The following is a 9868-nucleotide window of genomic DNA, read 5'->3' on the forward strand; positions in this document are numbered from 1 at the left end:
TGCTACAGACCCCCTCAGCCCCAGCTGTGCCCTGGACACCATATGTGAATTGATTGAACCCCCATCTATCCTCAGAGTTCGGACATTGCTTGGCAGCGATCACTGCCTCATTGCCTGCGTCCGTAATGGGTCCGCGGTCAAACGACCACCCCACATCACTGTCAAACGCTCCCTAAAACACTTCAGCGAGCAGGCCTTTCTAATTGACCTGGCCCGGGTATCTTGGATGGATATTGACCTCATTCTGTCAGTAGAGGATGCCTGGTTGTTCTTTAAAAGTGCTTTCCTCTCCATCTTAAATAAGCATGCCCCATTCAAAAAAAATCAGAATTAAGAACAGATACAGTGGGGAAAAAAGGTATTTAGTCAGCCACCAATTGTGCAAGTTCTCCCACTTAAAAAGATGAGAGAGGCCTGTAATTTTCATCATAGGTACACGTCAACTATGACAGACAAAATGAGGGAAAAAAATCCAGAAAATCACATTGTAGGATTTTTAATGAATTTATTGGCATATGATGGTGGAAACTAAGTATTTGGTCAATAACAAAAGTTTCTCAATACTTTGTTATATACCCTTTGTTGGCAATGACACAGGTCAAACTTTTTCTGTAAGTCTTCACAAGGTTTTCACACACTGTTGCTGGTATTTTGGCCCATTCCTCCATGCAGATCTCCTCTAGAGCAGTGATGTTTTGGGGATGTCGCTGGGCAACACAGACTTTCAACTTTCTATGGGGTTGAGATCTGGAGACTGGCTAGGCCACTCCAGGACCTTGAAATGCTTCTTACCTTCGTTGCCGGGCGGTGTGTTTGGGATCATTGTCATGCTGAAAGACCCAGCCACGTTTCATCTTCATGCCCTTGCTGATGGAAGGAGGGTTTCACTCAAAATCTCCACGATACATGGCCCCATTCATTCTTTCCTTTACGGATCAGTCGTCCTGGTCCCTTTGCAGAAAAACAGCCCCAAAGCATGATGTTTCCAACCCCATGCTTCACAGTAGGTATGGTGTTCTTTGGATGCAACTCAGCATTCTTTGTCCTCCAAACATGACGAGTTGAGTTTTTACCAAAAAGTTATATTTTGGTTTCATCTGACCATATGACATTCTCCCAATCCTCTTCTGGATCATCCAAATGCACTTCAGACGGGCCTGGACATGTACTGGCTTAAGCAGGGGGACACGTCTCGCACTGCAGGATTTGAGTCCCTGGCGCGTAGTGTGTTACTGATGGTTGGCTTTGTTACTTTGGTCCCAGCTCTCTGCAGGTCATTCACTAGGTCCCCCGTGTGGTTCTGGGATTTTTGCTCACCGTTCTTGTGATCATTTTGACCCCCATGGGGTGAGATCTTGCGTGGAGCCCCAGATCGAGGGAGATTATCAGTGGTCTTGTATGTCTTCCATTTCCTAATAATTGCTCCCACAGTTGATTTCTTCAAACCAAGCTGCTTACCTATGCAGATTCAGTCTTCCCAGCCTGGTGCAGGTCTACAATTTTGTTTTTGGTGTCCTTTGACAGCTCTTTGGTCTTAGCCATTGTGAAGTTTGGAGTGTGACTGTTTGAGGTTGTGGACAGGTGTATTTTATACTGATAACAAGTTCAAACAGGTGCCATTAATACAGGTAACGTAGTGGAGGACAGAGGAGCCTCTGAAAGAAGAAGTTACAGGTCTGTGAGAGCCAGAAATCTTGCTTGTTTGTAGGTGACCAAATACTTATTTTCCACCATAATTTGCAAATAAATTCATTAAAAATCCTACAATGGATTTTCTGGATTTTTTTCCTCAATTTGTCTGTCATAGTTGACGTGTACCCTATGATGAAAATTACAGGCCTCTCTCATCTTTTTTAAGTGGGAGAACTTGCACAATTGGTGGCTGACTAAATACTTTTTTTTTCCCCACTGTATAGCCCCCTGGTTCACCCCAGACTTGACTGCCCTTGACCAGCACAAAAACATCCTGTAGGCGTACTGCATTAGCATCGAACAGCCCCGCGATATGCAACTTTTCAGGAAGTCAGGAACCAATATACACAATCAGTTAGGAAAGCAAAGCCCTAGCTTTTTCAAACAGAAATTTGCATCCTGTAGCACTAACTCCAAAAAGTTTTGGGACACTGTAAAGTCCATGGAGAATAAGAGCACCTCCTCCCAGTTGCCCACTGCACTGAGGCTAGGAAACACTGTCACTACCGCTAAATCTACGATAATCGAACATTTCAACAAGCATTTTGCTACGGCTGGCCATGCTTTCCACCTGGCTACCCCTACCCCGGCCACCAGCTCTGCACCCTCCACTGCAACTTGCCCACTCCACTGCAACTTTATTTCTAAAATTAGCCGCCAAAATTGTCGTAACCCCTATTACTAGCCTGTTCAACCTCTCTTTCGTATCGTCTGAGATCCCCAGAGATTGGAAAGCTGCCGCAGTCATCCCCCTCTTCAAAGGGGGGTGACACTCTAGATCAAACTGTTAGAGACCTATATCCATCCTGCCCTGCCCTTCGAAAGTATTTGAAAAGCCAAGTTAACAAACAGATCACCGACCATTTCGAATCCCCCGTACCTTCTCCGCTATGCAATCTGGTTTCCGAGCTGGTCATGGGTGCACCTCAGCCACGCTCAAGGTCCTAAACGATATTATAACCGCGATCGATAAAGACAGTACTGTGCAGCCGTCTTCATCGACCTAGCCAAGGCTTTTTCGACTCCGTCAATCACCGCATTCTAATTGGCAGACTAAATAGCCTTGGTTTCTCATATACCTGCCTCGCCCTGGTTCACAACTACTTCTCAGATAGAGTTCAATGTGTCAAATTGGAGGGCCTGTTGTCTGGACCTCTGGCAGTCTCTATGGGGGGGTGCCACAGGTTGAAATTCTCGGGCCGACTCTGATTCTCTGTGTATATCAATGATGTCGCTCTTGCTGCTGGTGACTCTCAGATCCACCTCTACGCAGACGACACCATTTTGTATACATCTGGCCCTTCATTGGACACTGTGTTAACAAACCTCCAAACGAGCTTCAATGCCATACAACACTCCTTCCGTAGCCTCTAACTGCTCTTAAACGCTAGTAAAACTAAATGCATGCTCTTCAATCGAACGCTGCTTGCACCCGCCCACCCGACTAGAATCACTACTCTCGGCGGGTCTGACTTAGAATATGTGGACAACTACAAACACCTAGGTGTCTGGTTAGACCGTAAAATTCTCCTTCCAGACTCACATTAAGCATCTCCAATCCAAAGTTAAATCTAGAATCGGTTTCCTATTTCGCAACAAAGCCTCCTTCACTCATGCTGCCAAACATGCCCTCGTAAAACTGACTATCGTACCGATCCTTGACTTCGGCAATGTCATTTACAAAATAGCCTCCAACACTCTACTCAGCAAATTGGATGTAGTCTATCACAGTGCCATCCGTTTTGTCACCAAAGCCCCGTATACTACCCACCATTGTGACCTGTACACTCTTGTTGGCTGGCCCTCACTGCCAATCCCACTGACTCCAGGTCATCTATAAATCTCTGCTAGGCAAATCCCCACCTTATCTTAGCTCATTGGTCACCATAGCAACACCCACCCGTAGTATGCGCTCCAGCAGGTATATCTCACTGGTCATCCCCAAAAGCCAACACCTCCTTTGGCCGCCATTCCTTCCAGTTCTCTGCTGCTAATGACTGGAACGAACTGCAAAAATCTCTGAAGCTGGAGACTCTTATCTCCCTCAATAACTTTAAGCATCAGTTGTCAGAGCACCTTACCGATCACTGCACCTGTACACAGCCCATCTGAAATTAGCCCACCCAACTACCTCATCCCCATATTGTTATTTATTTTGCTCATTTGCACCCCAGTATCTCTATTTGCACATCATCTTCTGCACATCTATCACTCCAGTGTTAATACTAAATTGTAACTATTTTGCACTATGGTCTATTTATTGCCTTACCTCCATAACTTACTACATTTGCATACACTGTATATATATTTTCTGTTGTATTTTTGACTTTATGTTTTTTCTACCCCATATGTAACTCTGTGTTGTTGTTTTTATCGCACTGCTTTGCTTTATCTTGGCCAGGTCGCAGTTGTAAATGAGAACTTGTTCTCAACTGGCTTACCTGGTTAAATAAAGGTGAAATCAAATAAAATCAAATAAAAATTGTGCAGGGGTACCAGGTAGTTGAGGTAATATGTAGGTAGGGGTGAAAGTGACTAGGCAATCAGGATAGAGATTACATCTCCTTATCCAGGGAGTGCACACACACTCACACACAGCGAATGTTGTGTTTGTTTAATATTGTTTTACGACTATGAAAATGGAAAAAAGGATTAGCCTATGGACTATGAAAACAACAAAAATAAATGGGAAAATGGGAGAGGAGAAATGACTAGAGACAGTGTTGTTTAACTCACTGACCATGACCCATGAGTTCTTCTTACCTTTGTTCAGTAGAAAAGTCTCCCTCTCTAAACCGTATAGGTTGTTCAATAGACCGGTCACTCTTCATGGACACACAGCTGGGTACAGGGGAGGCTGGTCTCTCCTGCTTGATTGGGCTTCAACACAACAGAGACAAACATTACATATATCATCTACTCTGAGCTCAGATGGGGAAACATAACAAGAGTTTCATTCCAAAACGCTATATATCCATTTTCAGAAATGTTGGTAAATTAGCTTTTATTGTTTAAATAAATTATTAAACCACTACAAGGCGTTCTAAAGGCTTCTAAAGTGGGTAAATTCCACTTAAAGTTTCGGACTTGATTTGCCCTAATGAAAAATTTATCAGCCCTTACAAAAAATGCCCCTTAATTATAATCCACATAAAAATGCACATTTGCTGTTGCTGCAGGATTATTTTCCTGCTGTGAGAAACTGGGTCAAATTAAGATATTGCATCTGTAAGTGCATTAATCTTAAAATATCTAGGTGAGACAACCACATATCACAGTCAAACATACAGGATACGAACATTACATTCCAGCTAAACATTGGATATAATTGGACATAAAGCGTTTTGGAAAAAAACTCATTTTCATGCATATCTAAAATCTAGAACATTATATTGAAGCAATCATTTCTGATGAAAAAACACAAATGTATTTTTTTGTTGTTGCATATAGCGGTTTGGAATATAAATTCTTAAACAATATTGTCAACTCACCCAAAGAGACTCATTTTAGAGGCAGGGCCCCCCTCCTCTCTCTCCCCAGAGAGACTCATTTTAGAGGCAGGGACCCCCTCCTCTCTCTCCCCAGAGAGACTCATTTTAGACCACTGACCCCTAAACAGAGATGCAGCATGTTGGTTGTGGTTAACACAGTGACAACTAATTATTGAAGGTCAATTGTTCTATTTTATTCATTATCTCTTAGAAATAAAACAGTTTACTAACAGACACATCCAAACAGTCAGGTTATTTAATGCAATTGCTTTTTCTAGCCCAATGACTACTCAAAACCCACCCACAAGGCCTGAAAACTAGGCCAAAACATAGCCCCTGATATGCCTACATCTTATTTCAGACAGCCTCCAGTAGCCTGGGCAAGATGTAGGCAAGATGTAAGATGAATGATTTAGCAGCTTGCTTAGTTCAAATTGACAGATTAATTAATTTAACATGAATAGCAAGACGATGTTGAGGTAGGAAGTGCTTCTGTTGCCCAGTAGCCTGCTGGAATAGGCTACTGAGGATGGGGTCGTAATTTCAATCAATGAATCAAATATTAATAATATGGATATGAACTGAATAGGTCCATGCTTGTCAACAACAGCCAGGTTATTTTTTTTACCTGTAGTCTAATCTGGCTGACTGTTGCCTTCAATCTAATGCATTCTAACATCTGATCAGCAATTGAAATAGAACTGTGACCATGGTGACACTTGATAACTTCCAATTGAATGATCTAAACATGGCCATTAATAATTACATAATAACACAAGGCTACAACAACAATAAACTGAAGTTATAGGCTTACTTTAATGACAATGATAATAGCCTACCTCATAACATGTGGGCCTACTGATTAGTTTCCACTTTGAAAACTGCTGTCTGTCAGCAACTCAGCTCAAGTAGCAGTTCTACTAACTTGTAATATCTCATTCCAGGTATTCATTCTTACTCTGTCCTTTAGAATAGATTATTGTTCAGAAATACTTAGAAATACTCACTTTATTTTTTAGTTCTCTCCATATCGTGTTTTCTGCTCTGTTGTCTCAAAATGGATCCTGTACAAAAGAACAACTTTACTTTCTGTTTCAGCTCAACCGTCTCCCCATCCTGATAGTAAAGTGTTTTATTGGTATCTTCCACTAGATGGCAGTAAACACCTGCTGAAACTAGACTTTACAACAGTAAGTGTTATGTTTCTTGGTCCTGGTGACTCCTGGGAAGTGTCTCAGAGGAGGATTGCTGACCTAGGATCAGGTCCCCCTGTCCATGTAATCTTATTCATTATGATTGTTTTGTCTCATGTCTCTTTGTATAACCTTCTTTGTTGCTCAGTGGTACTTCAATTGGCCGGACCATGCCCAATTCTTTCACACAGTAATGCTCCAGCATCCACTCAGAGCTTATGCATCTAATGCATTCCTCAAATACTGCAGAGTAGTTAAGCAAGTCCCTGAGATTGGGGCTTAAAAGCTCTGTGGTTTTGGTAGATGTGTGACCGATAGGCGCTGAAACATCTATTTGTTTTCCCACACCCATTAATTCCACAGGTAATTAGAAAATGTTGTTCATGCTGGTGATAGGGGCCAATATGTGTGAGTCGTCTGGACACAAAGACAGTATGCTCGTTGCAAAGTGGACAATTGAATAGAGTTGGCATTCTTCAGAAAGATTGTGAACCTTGGAATGATGGGATGGAATCATGGAGATCATTGGTACTCAGCCACTTGCAGACATCATCAAGGGACCAGTCTTCCACAGCCACACTCAAATAAAAGTTGACACATAGCGCAAAAGTGAAATGTATTAGTGTTGAGGCTAAAACAAAACCTATCCCACTCTTTCCAGACAACCACCTTTCCTCCTCATTTGGATTTATGGTTGTTCCATAAAGAAGCAGAGCTTGTCAGGAATGGTGAAGATGTCTGTCTCTTATTTATCTGACGCCATATTTCTTATTATGGGACATTATGGGATTCTGCAGTCCCACATTTAAGTGTTGACTCAGATAATATGATGCTCCAAATGGGGCATTAAGTTATTCTTCCATGTCAACCCAAATTGGCCTATTAGAGTTCTCAATAAAGAGCCTATTTGGGCAGTTATAAAGGCTTCTTGCTATAATTACATGTTAGGGAGCTTTAATCCTCCCTTCTTTGTCTTTACCTGTAATCTAGCTTGGTTCATCCTCGCCCTTTTAATAGTCCAAATGAATAATTTTGTCTATGGTGTTAAAGGTGTAGGCAGGTATGGACAGTGGAAACATGCTGATGATGTAATTCAGTTTAGGAGCTTTAACCATCTTCATAACATGTGGCCTACCCCACAATGAGATGTATAGCTTGTCCCAGTTCTTCAACTGGAGTTGAATTTTGTTCAAACACTGTATTGATTGATTGATTGATTCACTGTAAATACATTCATTCACTATTCAGTTAGTATTGGATTGACAAAGGAGTAACACAGAACACACTATAATCACACTTCAAATACATCCAAATACTTTGTAGAGGCTAACCTGTTAGTAGATCCATAGCGAGCTTTAAACATTGTCTTGCTTTGGTCTGAAATACAGAGGACAGAACAATCCGCCCCAATACGCCAACCTGAACGACATCAATTAGACACAAACACAACATAAACAACATGAGTATTCAATATCAAATGCATCTAACTAATCTGATCTGCTTTATGTATTCTTCTTTTTGTCAAGTCGAACATAATCTACATTGGGTCATCTGTGTGTGTGTGTGTGTCTGTTTTACCTGTTCGTGGTGGTTGATACATTTCTCTATCAGAGCTCACAGCTCCCAAACTCTCCACCACTTAACTGGACAGGGGCAGGATAAGCCAGGTACTAAAGGGAGGAGGATGGAAGGAGATGGTGAGAAAGTATATCATGGGTTTAAATGACTACAATTTCTCAATATTGAGTCTAGCTAGCTAAAGTTAGCTAACGTTACAGTAACTTTAACTAGCTAGCTACTGTAGCTAACGTTAGCTAAAACGACCAACAATTATACAACAATTACCAGCTAACATTACAGGCTGTGTAGCTTGGCTAGCTAATGAAAAAAGCCAAGAGTACATTACATGATGTATTGTTTTTTAGTTATTTGATAGTAGTTTGATGAATTGTTATCTTAGCTAGCGAATAGCTAAGGTTCACTCACCTTTCACGCCGTCAATCAGTTGCAAGTCATCTCTATTGGTCGCGTCTCTCCAACCATCCGCGCGCTTCCCGCTTCCAGTTGTCTTTTGACCAACGGTCTCAATTTGAATTCTGCGCTGGGCCCTTCACTCACGAGGGCGCTGCTGGTTCCAAAACGAACCCCTCTTTTGAAAAGGCTTCTTCAAAAGAACCCCTGAAGTCTACAACGGTTCAACAACGAGCTGATGGCAGAGTATAGGCTTGGAAATTAATCTTAAGGTATATTTTTTACCTTATATTATCCTAAAGGATCCTACAGGAAGCTTTTCTTTTAAGAGTGTAGTTCACTTTTACTCATTTATCTGCAAAACCATGCCTTCCGAGTTGTAAAGGGGTGGCCAGCCACATCATTCGTTTTAAAAGTCTACCATGACAACAACTATTCCATTGACTATTTCCAGTAATAGTTTCTTATTGTTCTAGTTAAGATCTCACAACACAGTTACGCTGCTACAATTAAGGCATAAGCCATAAGTATATATCATTTGAAAATGCAAACAAAATTGGCTTGAATTTGTCGTGTAATAACAATTTTGAAAAACACCAAAAAGGTCAATACTAATAATTCATCATAAAATGTTTGTCCTCTGTAGTTGCGAGTCTTAATTTTTTTGCTGAAATCCATACTTTTTCATTAAACGTTAATCAAATACAAACACCAACATTTTCCTCCTTTTTGTTTCTCGAAGGTGGAAACTGAGTGCATGTGTCAATTGAATATCCAATGACGTAGAACAAGGGCTCCAAATACTTGTTGTCCAATCAAATCACACAATCTACAGATGGGGCGTCAACCAAAGAAAACTTTATTGATTGGCACATTTTCTGTCCAGGGACACTGAGAAAAAACAACCACGAAAGATAAATCATAGAAATATATTTTTCTTTTACATATTACAATAATTGTATAGCCTAGGTTTCATTTACAAACAGACACATTCACTACATTTGTTTAATTATTCACTTAATTACTTACTATTTTCAGTAAACTCTTATTCTATAACATTTATTGTTTTAACATTTACACTGCTAGTTTTACACTTTATATTATATATATATGTCATTTATATAAATATAATATATAATGATCAATATATAACCATTTAATAGATATATAATGTACTATATACACACACACACACACACACAGCTAAGCTGTTACACCAGCTAAGGAGGAGAAGGTGAGATTGGCTGTTACACCAGCTAAGGAGAAGAAGGTGAGATTGGCTGTTACACCAGCTAAGGAGGAGAAGGTGAGATTGGCTGTTACACCAGCTAAGGTGAAGAAGGTGAGATTGGCTGTTACACCAGCTAAGGAGGAGAAGGTGAGATTGGCTGTTACACCAGCTAAGGTGAAGAAGGTGAGATTGGCTGTTACACCAGCTAAGGAGAAGAAGGTGAGATTGGCTGTTACACCAGCTAAGGAGAAGAAGGTGAGATTGTCTGGAAGACCAACAAAGTCCCCCTG

The 9868-nt window shown here is 41.0% G+C and overlaps 1 long non-coding RNA gene across 1 annotated transcript; it reads right to left on the bottom strand.

The window, feature by feature from the left end:
* Positions 1-5277: 5277 nt before the first annotated feature.
* On the bottom strand, positions 5278-7985 carry LOC121557556. Its single transcript, XR_006659353.1, has 4 exons — positions 7955-7985; positions 7708-7795; positions 6191-6247; positions 5278-5303 (listed from the first exon to the last, which is right to left on the bottom strand). It is a non-coding gene; the product is annotated as an uncharacterized LOC121557556 (long non-coding RNA).
* Positions 7986-9868: the final 1883 nt, after the last annotated feature.

This window comes from Coregonus clupeaformis, unplaced genomic scaffold (assembly GCF_020615455.1).
Source record: "Coregonus clupeaformis isolate EN_2021a unplaced genomic scaffold, ASM2061545v1 scaf1152, whole genome shotgun sequence".
Taxonomy (NCBI): domain Eukaryota; kingdom Metazoa; phylum Chordata; class Actinopteri; order Salmoniformes; family Salmonidae; genus Coregonus; species Coregonus clupeaformis.